This window comes from Rhineura floridana, chromosome 2 (assembly GCF_030035675.1).
Source record: "Rhineura floridana isolate rRhiFlo1 chromosome 2, rRhiFlo1.hap2, whole genome shotgun sequence".
NCBI lineage: Eukaryota > Metazoa > Chordata > Lepidosauria > Squamata > Rhineuridae > Rhineura > Rhineura floridana.
In genome coordinates this window covers 188,207,264-188,223,918 of record NC_084481.1, presented here as the reverse complement: position 1 = coordinate 188,223,918, position 16,655 = coordinate 188,207,264, and the positions used below count along the sequence as shown (strand labels likewise).

Below are 16,655 nucleotides of genomic sequence, written 5' to 3'. Positions count from 1 at the left end.
TGCCCTCTTCTATTTCTATACAATAACTATTGTAATAGTTCTCTTTGTCCCTAGGTACTAGTCCCTATATTGTTGTATTTAGGGTTCTAACCATGTTTCTATCTCCTTTTGCTTTCCTTCTCTCTTTCACCATTTTAAGCATTTCTTCAGTCATCCACTAAGGTCTTTCTCTCTTTTTAACTAGAGGTAATGTCTTTTTGAATTCTTCCCTGATAATTTCTCTGACTTCACTGAATAGTTCTTCTGGTTCTCTGTCAAGTACGTTTAAAGCCTCAAATCTGTTCCTTATTTGATCTTGTGGGATGTTATTTAAATTGTATTTTGGCATTATGATTGCTTTGGTGTTCATCTTTAGCTTTACTCTGATTTTTGATATGACCAGTTCATGATCTGTACCACAGTCTGCTCCTGGTCTTGTTTTTGCAGAAAGTATGGAACTTCTCCATCTTCTGCTACCAATTATATAATCAATTTGATTCCTATAGTGACCATTTGGTGATATCCACATGTACAGTCGGCTTTTCAGTTGTTTAAAAAATGTTTGCAAGAAACAAATTATTGGCTTCACAGAATTCAATCAGTCTTTCTCCTGGTTCATTTCTATCTCCTAAGCCCCATTTCCCCACAATTCCTAGTTCTTCTCTGTTCCCTACTTTTGCATTCCTCTCCCCCATGATTATCAGCACATCTTGTTTTGGTGTGTGATTAATTTCTTCCTGTACTTCTTTGTAAAATCTCTCCAATTCCTCTTCTTCTGCGTTTGCCAGTGGAGCATAGACTTGGGTGATGGTTATGTTAACAGGTTTTCCATATCTCATTGATATAACTCGCTCAGACCTTGTGTTATAGCTCCTAATTGCTTTCGCTACATCACTTCTCACTGTTAAAGCAACCCCATTTCTTCTTAATTTCTCATTTCCTGCATAAGATATTTTGTACTTGCTTCATCGAAAATGCATTATATATATGGGGGGTTTAGTACCTTAGTAAGTGTGCTTAGAACTGCAGCCTTTAGTAGCACCCAGCTTTACTCCTGAGTGCTCCTGTCTAACATCTCCACAACACTGGGCTTTCTTTCTATAATGGCCTTCTGGTGACTGGCCTGGCCTGAGGGCATTTAAACCTTTCTTGCCAGAAGCAAGTAGGCTAGATTAAACATTCCTTACCCAGTCTCTCTAAGTAGGTGATCCCGTCACTTCAACTGGACCTGGGAACACAATCATTTAGCTAAGCTTTCTATCTTAATTGCCAGTCAGATAATTTTTTTGAGTGGTATGCTCCAAGCAACTGTGGTTGATGCTTAATGTATCATGCTTAATGATATAACTAGGGCCCATCCCTATGACATCACTAGAACATGCCCCCATGACATCACTAGGATACACCCCCATTACATCACTAGGGCCTCTCAGGGTTTGGGATGCTTCTGACCTGGCAACCCTAAACTGAATAGTTAAAAACTGCAACATCCAGGCTCTTGGGGGTCTGGGCTCCAATCTCCATGCCCTGGTAATAACCAGGATAGATTACTATAACGAGTTATATGCGGGACTGCCTGTGAAGACCAGAAACTTCAGATGGTCCAGAACACATCAGTCAGACTGCTAACTGGGACAAGCCAGGGACAGGGCCTTTGTAAAAGGAAACCTCCTTAAGTTCTTGATTTGCAGAGAGGTGCTTCTGCTTCGGTGTGGTGCCAGGGACTGGCACTGACACTGGCATTGCTCCTTAAACATTTCTTGCGCTATGCTCCAGTTGCCATATAAACATTTCCCCCACAAAACGTTAGTATAGAGGCATTACTGCCTACTGCTGCTGCTTTAGTGCAAGGGGCAGGGTCTGCTTGCACTGTTGGAGGAAAGAAATGAGGGGTCTATCCATCCTGGTATGAGGAACATCGAACCCAATTGTAGAATTGATCTTCTAGTGTTTTTTGTTTAGTTTTTAATTACATAACAGTATTTTTGGTTCATCTATGCAAGTAAAGTTTTAGTTTGATCTCTATATTCATTCATTCAGTGCACGTATTGTGAATCTGTGCCAGCCTCTGAACAGAGCTGGAAAAGATTTACATGTGTCTGAACAGACAGTGAGAAGCACATAAATTTACATAGTAATTCTCAGAGCACTCATGCTTGATATGAGCTTAATTCAATTTTGTGACATTTGGAAAACTTCCTCTAATACTAATGCTTGGTTTTTATAGTAGGTGGTTATTCTGACAGACGTACTGTTGAAATAAAAACTTGAAAGGATGCACATCAGATTTTACAGGTGCACAGAACATTCATTTGTAATGACTAATATATCTTTTTCTTAAAGGCTGACATAATGTTGAAAGGAATGTTTTGTTTACATACGGTGCTTTAGTTTATTGACAAGTACCAAAATGTATGACCAATGGGGATTTTGCGCAGCCTGATATTATTTTTTTCTGGAATCCTTCTCTTTATCCCCCTGACCACCAGCAGGTTGATTTGGATTACTGTATTATTATTTCTAAAGGAAACAATATTCCTTAAAATGTAGAATAAAGCAGAAGTTTTTCCCCATAAAAATTGACAAATATATTATAATAACATATATCTTATAATAGACTATGATATTGTACTTGATTTCTGAAAAATAATGAAAATGCACTTACTGTCATCATTAATGTCACATGTCTCCTGGGTAGGCTTATTGACATAGTGTCAAAAATGCTGGATACCAGATGGAGTGGCAAGCAATTGGGAGAGGGATGTCAGCTGGAGTGCACAGCTGGACTGATGTCATCACTCAGCACCAAATGCACAGCTGGCTGTAAATTGGGCATGAAGGGTTCAGAGGGGGAAGGAAAGACTAGGCAGCGCAGCAGTAGCAATAGCCTCATCAAATCTTTGTGTTGTGCCAAGGATTTCTTTTTTGCTATTGGACAAATCTGAAAGCAATGCAAACAGATTGCTTTCTATTATCTGTCTTGGATGTAAGTGTTTAAAATTGTCCCACACTAGCCACATCACAGTAAAAGTACTGTTCAAATTATATTTTGTAAGATCTTTAGAGATCTTGCCTCATTGGTTCCAACTAAGGATGGGAAGATCTGTCAGTTTCAGTTCTCTCAGTTTCTCATTTTTCCAATCATAAATTCAGCTCTCCACATTTCTGCAGCAATCTGCAATTTTTTAAAAAAAAATCCTCATGAAAATTCTCTGTCTTTTTAGTGTGAATGTATCCTAATAAACACATTTTGTAGACAGTTTTGAGAAATGTACTCATTTTTGCAAGCCATTTCTCATCATATAATGCATCTTATTTCACTCATATATTCATTTTTATGCACACTTTCCCCTAATATATGCATTTTTGTAATTGTGTAGTTGGCGAAGTGCATCACAAAATTCAAATAAGTGTGAATTTTAGAGGATGGCTGTATTTTGGTTCTCACATTGTTTTGGAAATTGCAAATTTGATAGATTCTGCTCGAAATATGAACTGCACTGAAATTCTCGCCCATCCCTAGTTACAACCTCTCAGTATAAAAGCTGTAGAAAGAAGTAGGGAGAGGCTGCTAGCCAGTAATTTTTGCATGTTGTTCCTTGATTGTGCCTCATACAAGACCTTGCATCCATGAACCTTCCTGCCTTTGGCTCGTTGCTTCTTGCTCTGCCTTCCCTCTTTTGTATACTTTATTATTATTATTATTTATTATTTTATTACATTTTTAGACCGCCCTATAGCAATAAGCTCCCAGGGCGGTGTACAGCATAATAAAACAGGTTAAAATACAAGCGGATGTAAATACAATACACAATAAAACATAATTAAAAATTTTCAAATTTAAATTCAGATTTTAAATTTTTTTAAAATGCCTGGGCAAAGAGGTAGGTCTTTACCTGGCGCCGAAAGGATAACAGAGAAGGCGCCAGGCGTATCTCGTCAGGGAGGGCGTTCCATAGTTCGGGGGCCACCACTGAGAAGGCCCTAGCTCTAGTTATCGTTCTCCGTGCCACCCTATACGTTGGGACACAGAGAAGGGCCTTCGACGTCGAGCGCAGCGACCGGGTAGGTACATAGCGGGAGAGGCGTTCCGCCAGGTATTGCGGTCCGATGCCGTTAAGGGCTTTATAGGTAAGAACCAACACTTTGAATCTGGCCCGGAAACATATTGGTAGCCAGTGCAGCTGGGCCAGGACAGGGGTTATATGATCAGATTTTTTAGTCCCAGTAAGAACTCTGGCCGCAGCATTCTGCACCAGCTGAAGTTTCCAAACCGTCTTCAGAGGTAACCCTACGTAGAGTGCATTACAGTAGTTCAATCTAGAGGTTACCAGAGCATGGATAACTGTGGCGAGGTTCTCCCTATCCAGATAGGGTCGTAGTTGGGCTACCAGCCAAAGCTGGTAGAACGCATTCCATGCCACCGAGGCTACTTGAGCCTCCAGTGACAGGAGCGGATCTAATAAGACCCCCAAACTATGGACCTGCTCCTTTAGGGGGAGTGTAACCCCATCTAGGGCAGGTCAGACATCATCCATCTGGGCAGAGAGCCCCCCCACCAACAGCATCTCAGTCTTGTCAGGATTGAGTCTCAGTTTATTAGCTCTCATCCAGTCCATTATCGCGGCCAGGCAGCGGTTTAGTACATCAACAGCCTCACCTGAAGAAGATGAAAAGGAGAAGTAGAGCTGCGTATCATCAGCATACTGCTGGAAACGCACTCCAAATCTCCTAATGACCTCGCCCAGCGGCTTCATATAGATATTAAAGAGTATGGGGGACAGAACTGAACCCTGTGGGACCCCATATTGGAGTATCCAGGGACTCGAGTAATGCTCCCCAAGCACCAGCTTCTGGAAACGATTCTCGAGGTAGGAGCACAGCCACTGCCAAGCAGTGCCTCCAACTCCTAAGTCCGCAAGACGTCCCAGAAGGATACCATGGTCGATGGTATCAAAAGCCGCTGAGAGATCAAGGAGAACCAACAGAGTTACACTCCCTCTGTCTTTCTCCCGACAGAGGTCATCATACAGGGCGACCAAGGCTGTTTCTGTACCAAACCCCGGCCGAAAGCCCGATTGACATGGATCCAGATAATCAGTTTCATCCAAGAGAGCCTGGAGCCCAGGAACAGAACATTTGCTACCGGTCTATAGTTGTCAAGATTTTCAGGGTCCAAGGAGGGTTTCTTTAGGAGCGGTCTCACCACCGCCTGTTTCAGGCAGGGTGGTACCACTCCCTCTCGTAAAGAGGCATTGATCACCTCCTTGGCCCATCCGGCTGTTCTGTTCCTGCTAGCTTTTATTAGCCATGAGGGGCAAGGATCCAGAGCAGAAGTGGTCGCCCGCACCTGTCCAAGCACCTTGTCCACATCCTCGAGCTGTACCAACTGAAATTCATCCAATAAAACAGGACAGGACTGTGCTCCGGACACCTCATTAGGCTCAACTGCTACAATATTGGAGTCAAGGTCCCGGCGGATGTTCGTGATCTTATTTTGGAAGTGTCTCGCAAACTCATTACAGCGGGCTGTTGATGGTATTATTGCGTTCTGAGGACCAGAGTGTAAAAGTCCCCGAACAACCTTATAAATTTCCACTGGGCGGTTAGAAGATGACTGAATGGAGGCAGCAAAGTACTGCTTCTTCGCTGCCCTCACCGCCTTCACATAGAGCTTGGTAGAGACCTTCACAAGTGCAAGACCACAGCCGTCGGGAGTTCGTCTCCATTTGCACTCAAGCCGTCTCCTTTCTTGCTTCATCACTCTTAGCTCCGGGGTAAACCACGGAGCCAATTGAGCTCTGCATTTGTCCTAAATTACTTCCTAGCCCTGATACCTTGCTTGCCCCTTACCAATCTGCCCTGGTCTTCCTAGACCTGATCTTGCCAAAACATACAGCACTGAATCAAGTAACATTATTTACAAACTCTGACTAAGGGATACTTAGCAAACCAGTGAGATGCAATCACCACCTTCAAAACAAACAAAACAATTATTTGTTCTGAAGAGTTGACGATAAATAGGTATACCATCATTATAACTTATCACAATAAAAAAAACCTTTTATTTGGTCTCTTATATTGCATGCTTAAATTAAATTAAGATAAAGTTCAGACATCTGCACTTAAATGTGTAGGATGAATGAATTCATCAGTGTACAAGGTAATACTCCTTGTGGAAGTCACCCTATGTTTGTGTAACAAATTGAAGAGGGGAAAAAATGATATACATCTAGGCGCTTGACTCTTTTTATGGCACACACATTAAAAACATCATCAGGTGTGTTGGGGGACTTTTGGAAAACTCTATGTCATCATGCATTTTAGAGCAGACATGGTAAATCTATTCATCATGAAACGAAGACCACCACTGTGTTTGCAGAGCAGAAAGCCAGCCTTTCTTTTCTGGATAATAAATGATCACAGTGCTGGAAGTGAGTCAGACTGGCCAGAAGAAAACTATCTTTCATTCCAGTCTTCTGGATTCACCTGTACGTATTCAGGTGCTCAGCAGAAATGGGTTTTGTCTTCAAGGCTGAAAGACCCTTTAGTTTAAATTAGGGGCATTTCACTGGACTTCCCCGAGAAAGTAAAATAAATTTGCTAGTGGTTACAAGTTGTAAAAAGCTGTTAAAATACACAGGTTCTGCCTCATTTCCAATGAAATGCTGTGACTTAAGAACACTCGTTTATTGTTACACACTACGCTGCCAGACTGTCCAGGTAGATGAAATTGGATAGCCTTTCGTATTTCTTTAAGCATTTCATTATCTTTTACGGGTTGTTTTGAAGGATGAGGAGGGGTGAACTGAAAACTAAAGCCCTTGGAGAGAAGTACAAACTAACTTTCAGCAATGTGCAGCTGAATGCATTAAGAAAGAGAGAAAGAAAGAAAGAGGAAGAAAGAAAAAGAAAGGATGCCATTTGACCTTTGACTCAGGAGGACTCTTCTGGTTTTCTTTTACTATGGAAACAAGTTTTCTTAATGGCAGCCCCATCACTGGCGAGATGAGTAAAATAAGCTGTTATATAATGAAACATGAAGAGACATATATAAAGTATTAGAAGCTTGACTGGGCAAGTCAGTCTGTGTCAACAATGCATTAAGAACATCTATCATAGTCCAACTTGAGCACTTATGCCCAGAGTGTGATACCCTGACTGCACATTAGGTATGTAATAAGAATAGTGAAGTCTAGCCCTCCATCATTAACATGTTACAGTGGTTTGAATTATGAATGTCCATGTGGAGGAGCTCTCTGTGGGCTACAGTGAGAAGACTTGACTATGACTAGATCCCTGCCACTCTTTTTATTGTTAAAGAATATTTTAGTAATATGAAGATAATCTTTTGACTATCATTCTCTTTCTTTCACTAATAATGTAAATAATGCCATACAGCTGGTGACTACCTAAGTTATTTTTACATAGGCTTTATGTAATTTTGACAATTCCATTATTCATATAGGAGGCTCAGGGCATAATTGAAAACTTTAGTATACAGTGGAAGAAACACCTGGTCCAATTCAAATTGTTGGTACTGGTGTACACCCTGAGGCCCAAGTAATTGAAAGAGTAACTCCTATAGGGTCTTCTGGCCAATGCTTTAAGATGTGGAAGACAGGTGCTGTCAGTGGATGAAGCCAATGGCTGGTGGTACTAGGCAGGGCCTTCTCAGTGTCAACCCCCTGACTATGGAACTCCTGATTAAGATTTGGTGGTCCCCAACAACGTAGAACATATTGTTATGGGTTTGGGGCTGAGATGGATGATTTCTATGAGTCCCCTTTCAGCATCTGATTTGGAACCCTGCACCTGGAGGTGGGCTCTGCAGCAGAGAAATCTGTCAGATGAGTGTCTTTTGTTAGTCTAGTAGAGTGGCAGGTAGGCTAATGGATCTATCAAGTGTCCTTTAACTGGCAAATGGGCCAGAGAGATCCTATTGTTATTGAAACTCTTCAGGAGGGCCCTGTCAGGACCCCACCTGCGGACCCCACCTTGTCATGGTCCCACCTCAGGGTCCTGGTCTCTTAACGGTTCTCTCACCGGCTCTAGCAAAGATCTCTCAAGATCCCACTGCTAGGCAGCACCACCAGACACTCCCTGTAAACAATATTGCCTTGAGACTGTGCCTTCCTCTCCTCCTGGCTTATTGCTACGTTGTGTCTGGGTGCACATACAGGCCTCAACCCCCCCTGTATCTTTGTGCCTATAAAGATTACAGCCCTGGGTTGCTCTGGATACCTAATGATGTTACACTGTCTCTTCACTGCTGCCACCATTGATACTGTTTCCCAACCTTGGTATATGCCCTGCCCACCCTTCTGGTCTGTGAAAAACCAGCCAGGGATCAGGCGTTTTGGTAAACCAAGAACTATTTATTTAAATACACAGGGAATAACAAGATTACTTAAAGGTTTAGTCAACAAGTGTGTGGTTTCATAAGATGCATTACTCTTTATGTTTCGCAGTCATCAATATCCTGCCTCACTACCCACCTAATCCAATCCACCCAACAACCCTCTCCAAAACCAACCAAAAACCAACCGACCCCCAAAACCCTCAAAACAAACCAACCAACAACTGTCATCTTCTCTTTTATACCTTCAGACACTCAAACGCTCAGCCAATCATCATACAACATTCTTCAATATTCCAACCCATGTACTCCCCCCTCTCACTCAGTCTACTTACCACATATACTCTAATATGCCTGCACTTACCATATTTACAGTATTATATATACAGGGACATCACAACCCCCCCCTCCTGTGGCCTGAGAGAGGCTTGTGTTTTTAGTTGAGTCTGAGTAAAGGCTGGGAACTGGAGATATGCAGGGAGGCTGGTTCCCTGCACCATGGCTTTAGGATGCCTCCTGTAAGCTTGATGGAAAAGCAAGATTTATTGGACTGCTGATGCTTTGAACCCCTCCATCTTAAGCTCAGGTTGGAATGTGTGTAAATAAATAAACCATATTTCATAAAGACACCACAGTCTCCGCTAATCTTCTTTGCAAGGAAACCAAGCCCTGGATAAGCTGAGGGATCCCTTGAGATCTCTCACCGTTCAGATACTGGGATAGTGCACAACACTGATGTCAAAAGTGGGTTTGAGTTTCCTGGAAGGAGCATTGGGAGCAAGATGTGCCTGAGTCAAAATGGAGGGAGAAACAGCAACCCTCCTAGAACAGATAAGATTGATGTTCCAGCAGCAAGCAGAACTGATTCAGAAAGGTCACCAGGAGGACCAGCAGCAAAGGCAACGAGAGCACCAAGAGCACTGGCAACAAATGGGGGAGATTTGGAAGCACTTTTGGAGAGAAAAAGGAGACCCTATGTGAGCAGATGAGAGCCCTGCATGATCAGGCACTCTATTAGACTAACAAGAGAGACTCATCTGACCAACGGAGCAGGTTTCTCCACTGTAGAGCCCATCTCCAGGTGCAGGGTTCCAAATCAGAGGCTGGAAGGGGACTCATAGAAATTACCCATCTCAACCCCAAACCCATAACACTACCCCCTTTCCTGACAAAGGTCTGTCCCAGACCTGCAAACAAACAACAGAATAACAGCTTTTCCTGTAAAGAAATAACAGATACAGGTTAATAAGACATTGAAATATACATCATCAAAAGCATAGTCATAGTACAGTCACATTTCCACACAAGAACAAAAACAGTCCATTCCTTTATAGCAAGTTTTCAATTAATTGTTCTCTCTTGAGGCTTCCTCTTCTTTCTTGGAGCTCCCAGTCACAGTTCTCTATCCAGACCATTTATCCAGTCCTCATATTTGGCAGTTCTGAGAGTTCTTCAGCCAGCTCCTTCAATACTCTAGGATGCAGTTCATCAGGCCCTGCAGATTTCTTCCAATCTAGTTTCTCAGCTGTGGTGGGGGATAGAGACAAAATCTGCCCTACCCAGATTCCAAAGGGGATTCACCTGATCAGATTTGGAGTGTCCCGTCCAGAGCCAGAACCACGAGACTGAGACACGGGTGCAATTAAATCTCATTTTATTAAAGTAATGGATACATCAAAGGCATTGCACTTCATAAGGAACACCTATACTGGCTCACTTGAATCCCTAACTACACTCTACACATGCTCTGCGACGTGTGAAGAAAGTTGACTCAGCAACCCCCCGGTGCGCTGCCAGCTTAAGTAGGGAATGTTTTCGAGCGTAATCTCTGACTCCTTCGCAAGTCCTGTCTCTGCCCTGTCCGCTTCTCATGGTGGTGAGCGAGGCGATGGGGGGCGGGTCTCCAATGGTTCATTGGAAGACACCTGCTCCAGAGTAGGCTCGAGGTCAGGAGGCTGCGTCATGCTGGTGGCATCCTGAGAACTGCTTGGCTGGGGAGGATTTGGCAGAGTCTCCTGAGCTTCCCCCAATGGCTCCTCTGCGGCAACTGAGGGCGGTGCGGTCTCCTCTTCTGAGAGCGCGCTATCAGTGGGAATTGGCTCAAATTCAGGCTCGCTTCCTCTCCCAAGGTCCTGCTCAGACTCAATAATTCCTGGGTCTTCCGCGCCCTCTGACAGCTGAGTCGCCTGCAACTCATGCCTCCCCCCTTCCTGCCCCTGAAGGGAGAGCCGAGGCTCAACATGGAGAGATCATAACCTGGATTGGAGCAATGGTCCCCTTCAGAATCCACAGTCCAACGGATTCCATTATGATGTGGTTTGAGGGCTACATGTTGACTCTGTCCTTTATGGTATCAGACATTAGTCTTCAACTGTGACTCAAAACAGAGTCAGGTAGGATGCAGCAACAGCTTAGATGCCTTTTTGTTGCTGCTTTATGCCTTTCTTAATGAACAAAAGAGATTTTTTAAAAAGAGCAGGAGGGACAGAGGTGGAAAATAAACTGCTCAAAGTGAATCAAGAAAAAAATTGCTGGACATAAAAAATGGCTGCTTTCTGCCAGGTATTAAAGTGGTTACTCATGTACAATTTAAAAGAGGGATGTCTACAACTGTGTGAAAAAATGCAGTGTGCTAATGTGCTTATAAAGTTGATTGCAAAAAATAAATGTATCAATGACAAGAAACACAAGCATGCCCATTTCTATGCATACATACAGTTATAGACTCCCAGGAAGCTTAATACATATGCTGATAGCAGAAAAACAAGGATGAATCAGTGCATGAATCCAGTTTCATTGCTCTTTCTGGAATACATTCAATGTCTCTATGATTGCTTATGTGAATGGAATTCAACTTACTTTGTGTTTCTTGTTAGTGATACAATTGTTTTTGTAATCAGCTTTATAAACATATTAGTCCATTGCATTTTTTCCACACAGTTTCAGATATCTTTCTTTGTTTCCATCAATTACTCTTTGGGGAACTTTGTCTCCCCCCCCCTTCCCTTCTTCTACTCTTTATAACCTGTGTAGAGTATACAGTTGAGCAACACAACATTATGCACATGGGTAGAATGCGTTCAGTGCCACTTTGGACATTTAAAAACAGGCACCATTTATTTATTTGTTTATTTATTTAAACTTTAATACTACTTCATTTTCGTTTCAGCAGAGTTGAGAATGACTATAGTCTTATTCTGATTCTCGTATTCATCTTGGGAAATTAGCTACATCCTTATGAAAGAATGAAAATTATACATAATTCCATTCCTATTTTTCCCCTTCAAGTAAAGTCCAGTGCATGAAGTCACAGCTGTCTCAGGTGCTGCAGCTTCCAATTGTGTTACTACCATTAATCCCCGAGATCATTCTAAGACTCGTTAACCTTGGCAGTCTGGCATGCTAACCACCACTATCAAGTACAAATTAGTTTTCATTGCACATATGTTATTTCTAGTCAATCAAGCTATTTCAGATATTACAAAGTAACCTAACTCCATTAAATTCTCTTGTGTATAGTGGACACATTGTATGGGTTGGATAATAAATGATGATTTTATTGTGGGGTGGGGAAGACTCTCTTTCCATGTTGACTTCAAGGGAGTAAGTCAAGGAATGAACATGAAATGTATATGTCAGTTTTGAACTAGCATAGTTCATTTTGGCCAAATTTATTGATGCTAGTTTAAGCCTTAGAGAAAAATTGATCTTGTTTGTGGACATATGAAACTCATGGCAGCTCACTCGTTCCATACTAGGGGGTAAAAGATGCTTGTTCAGTACAGCAGACTCAGCAGCTTCTGCTGTGATAGTTCCTCTCCCAGGGACAATAGTGGCAGCAATTAGTCACTTTGCAGCCAATTTCAAAAGACTCTACTTACTAATAAGGATGTTTAGAGAACATTTCTTCTGTTTCAATATGACTGAAATTTCAAATTTTGGAATCAGTCTGCCATCAACATTTGAAAATTCAATATGCAGTCAAACGCACAAAAGGATTATACTGCTCTGCAATTGCCCAGCAGTATAGTCATTTCTTGATCAGATTTTGTAGAATTTAAATGGACAGGTTAAATAATTCAAATAACAAATCTCAAATTTTAAACACATTTAAACACACAGTTTATTGTTATGTGCATGGGGCTCAGGCTTCTCCTCTTTGCTCTATTATGGCCTAAGGAGACTGGAGCCAGTGTGATGTAGTGGTTAGAGTGTCAGATTAGGACCTGGGAAACCATGGCTCAAATCCCCACTCAGCCATGACGTTCACTGGATGGCCTTGGGCCAGTAATGATCTTTCAGCCTCACCTACATCACAGGGTCATTGTAAGGATAAAATGGAGTATGGAGAACCATGTATGTTGCCTTGAGCTGCTTAGAGCAAAGGCCGGTTATATATGTAGTAAATAAATACATTTTTTGCTTCCAATTTCATTTTTAACCACATCCAACCCTCCTGTGGTTGATATTAACTGTGGTTAGTTGAAACAAGGCAACTTCATACACTATGGTTTGAATCTGTTTTATTTCAACTAGCTATCGTTTGGATTAACTGCAGTTTGTCTCTGTTTGGATATAGACCAAGATTCACTTTGGCTCATTCCCATAACAATAAACCATGGTTTATCATTACATCCAAATGGGGCCATTGGGTTGGACTCAGTTAGTTACAGTTAATTTCCACTGAAATCAGTAGGACTTAATTTGCGACTAGCTTGTCCCACAGAATTTTACTGGACTTAAGTTCAACTAACATGTTGAAATTCTATGCATGTTTACTCAGAAGTAAATTTCACTGTATTCAGTGAAGCTTACTCCCAGGAAAGAATGCATAGGATGGTAGCATGAGCCTGGATCCAACCCATTGTGATTTATGCACTCCACTGCACAAATGGTCCCCTATGGCTCAGATGCACAGCTTGTGTCCACCAGAATCCATGCATTCAGTATTGTGGGCACAATTTTATGGAACTCCCTTCCAGGTGAGGTAAAACAGGCCCCCTCCCTGTTGAATTTCTAGCATCTACTGAACACTTTTTTATTCCATCAGACATTTTATCTGAATTTTGATTTTATAATTTTAATTGATTTTTATTTTCATTGTATTGAGGTTTTTGTAGAGACTATAATAATTAAGTGGTATATAAATTGTCAAAATAAATACATAATGGAATGATAAATAGGTTTTTTAACTTTACATTTTAAAGAAAATGTCTGATGTGAAACCATTCTCAGATACTTTAGACAAATAAATAAATAAATAAATACAGTTAACACACTCATAAATCCCAACAGACCTGACCAAAATTACTTCTTTGATAATAGGATCAAATCTGGCAGTCCTTCTGAGATGTGCAGTGGGTTGAGGAGGCAGTTTAGCTACTTCTCCCAAAATTGTGCGTAGTAGAAACTTGCAATTATTTGTCAGCATTACATGCCATAAAAGTGGATGGAGACAAGGAATGTCAAGGGAGACACAAGGGCAGCACTAGACCGTTATATCCTTGTGTTATCCTAAAGACATTTCTGCAATTACTAAGCCATCAGTAGGCCATTTCAGATGGCCCACAGTGGGACACGGAACGGTTTGGCATGCAGCCTTGATTGTAAATTGAGGGTTATAGCATAAATGCTGATACGTTTAGGAGGTGTCACTCATTTGATCTATTCACCAAAAAGATAAAATGAGTGAAGCCTACTTAGGAAGTTTTGTACATGTGCCCTTTAAGAGCCTACATGAAGCAATGGGGTGCCCCATAGCCCACATACTACAGCTTTCGTGCATCAGGTCTCTGTGAGACCTTTATGCCTAATATTTGGCAATATAGTGAAATCCAAACCCTGACTGGACAGTGGTAGGGCATGACAGAGTAGCAGAGCTACCACCTCAGCTGCAGCCATGTTGCTCATGCCAGGGCAGAAGGCCAGGCAAAAATCTTTTCTGGGCCACGCCAGCCTACAGCTGGCATAGCAATTGGGCCTGGATCAAGCCCAATTATGTTAAGTGATCAGCTTGGGATCCAACAAATCCCAAGCCAGTTCAGCTCCTCCCGCCCACAGAGTGCACTGGGCTGCTGCTGAAGGGAAGGCTGCTGCTGGTACTTTCTGCATAGGGGCTGGTAGACCTTTTCTGGGCTTGGTAGAAGGACACTTCTGCCTCATCCACACACAAAAACCTCAGTGCAACAGATCAGGAATATGGATTGCACCCTAAGACAAACTGATGGTTCCCCATATATCATGAGTCACAAATTACTCTGTACGCTATCTTAACTAAGCATATTCTTAATGAAAGGAACAGGAAATCAGTTTCAATTCAGTCATTTCTTCCCAGAGTATTTTAGTAGAGCTGTGTGAAAGAAAACTATTGGCCAGGCAAGAAGATTGTGGTTAGAAGTAAGTAGCTACTATTAGTACTACATATTTATGTTATTCCCTAGAGGAAATGTACATTCTTTAACATTTTGTAATAAAGGATGAATAACTGAAATGTATATTCAAGGTGAACCTGTCAGCTAATGTAACAGCAATGCAGTCACTGGAGTTAGGCCACCATAAATTTCCCCTTACAGTTTAACTGGGTCTATACAGACATTAATTTGACGTGCAATATATTTTGAACTTTCTCAAAGAGTAATAAGTTGCAGAAATAAAATGCTAGGTGAATACTTCTACTACCTTTATCCACTAGGTGACAGTACAACCCTTTTACCTTTTTACTATTAGACAAAGGTAATGGAAGTAAAATAAAAAGGTAACATAAACAAAAGCTTGCTGAATATGTGCTGTCCAGTTGAATAAATATTATGTAATATGTGTATGGAAATTATCTTTAGCTTTCGTATTACTGTGAGGAAATATTTCTCTTGATTGAAACATCTGGGTGAGTGGACCTTTAAAACAAAACTATACTCTTTCTGCTCATTTCAAAAAGACCCTTTTACCAGGGCAGTTTATTGTAGACCTAAAGCAAAAGGTTAATAATGGAAGTTGTTAATGAAAATACTTAAGGTAAGGAATATAGAATGTTTGTACTTTAGAAGTTAGCACGTGTTCTGAGAGGAAAGGTACATAATTAAGCTCTTTATGATTAGGTTAGCAATGTATGAAATTAGCATTGCAAACTAAGCAAATGTATAATCTTTTAATCTTTAAACATGGTCTTAACATCTAATTTTTACTGTACTAAACACATTACAGGAATGGTTAATTCCAGTTATATCAAGAATAACTCCCTTTTGTGAAATGAATTTTTTCCTAAGAATGTTTAATTGGAAGTCTCACCGAGTTCAGTGGATTTACTCATGTGTACATTTCCCATGAATTTATATTTTTTACCCTGTTCATAGGGTTGCCATAAGTTGGAATCGACTTGAAGGCAGTACATTTACATTTTATTTATATTGTGAATTATGAAATAAAAATATATACAGAGTGTTTTTGGTTAAAAATAATACTGTAGAATCTGTGAAACTAACAAGCAGTTAATTTCCTTTTTCAAACAACAGTGTAGATGGTTAGCCTTCTGCAAAATACTTGACTGTTTTTATTCGTTAAAAGCTTACCTGTGTAAATGTTTGGAAGGTCACAGTCTAGAGCATTATTATTCCCACTTACAAACAGAGCTGTATTTTGTTGCACATACTGTGGAAGTATTACCTGAAATATAGTATAACATAATTTATTGTTTATACAAAACTAGGCATAATTTTAATATTTTAAATATAAAACCAAGAATATACATAGCAGCAATTTTAAGGCAAGACTTTAATATTGTAGGTGCAAATGCACATTTCTAATTACAGCAGTTTTCTAAATAAGGCATAATATGCTCTTGCATTGTTTTGTTGGTGGGTGAATTTTCTGTTTGTTTTTAAAGAAAACTTATTATTTTTGTAGTACTCAGTAGACTGATAGCTTATTTACACTCCACATGTAAAGCATGCAAGAAAGTCAAGAAGTTAGCCCATTTTTTATTGGTTCCAGAGCACAAGAATTTATACTGTCGAAATACATGCAGTATTATAATCATCCACTTTAAACTTTTATCTTGCACCACTACAGCATGGATGGAAGCACACTGCTGTGCATGGATCTCCCTTTTTCAAATGGACCTGTTCATGAAAAAGAGTGTTCTCTCTCTCTCCCTCTGGTCCTCTCACATCCAAAATATAGGACATATGCATAGTGTTCCTGCACAATATGTGAACCACTGTCAGCTCTAATTGCACTGATCATCTGTTGGTAGTATTATAACAGGGTGACCTAATTCCCTCTTGTCCTAGTAGATTATTAGTGTTTTGGAAGAGAAGAGTTT

The 16,655-nt window shown here is 40.9% G+C and overlaps 1 protein-coding gene across 2 annotated transcripts in view; it reads left to right on the top strand.

Moving 5' to 3' along the window:
• SLC25A21 (solute carrier family 25 member 21) overlaps positions 1-16,655 on the top strand; it is a 532,071-nt gene that overhangs the window by 233,454 nt on the left and 281,962 nt on the right. The gene's annotated exons all lie outside the window — the stretch shown is intronic.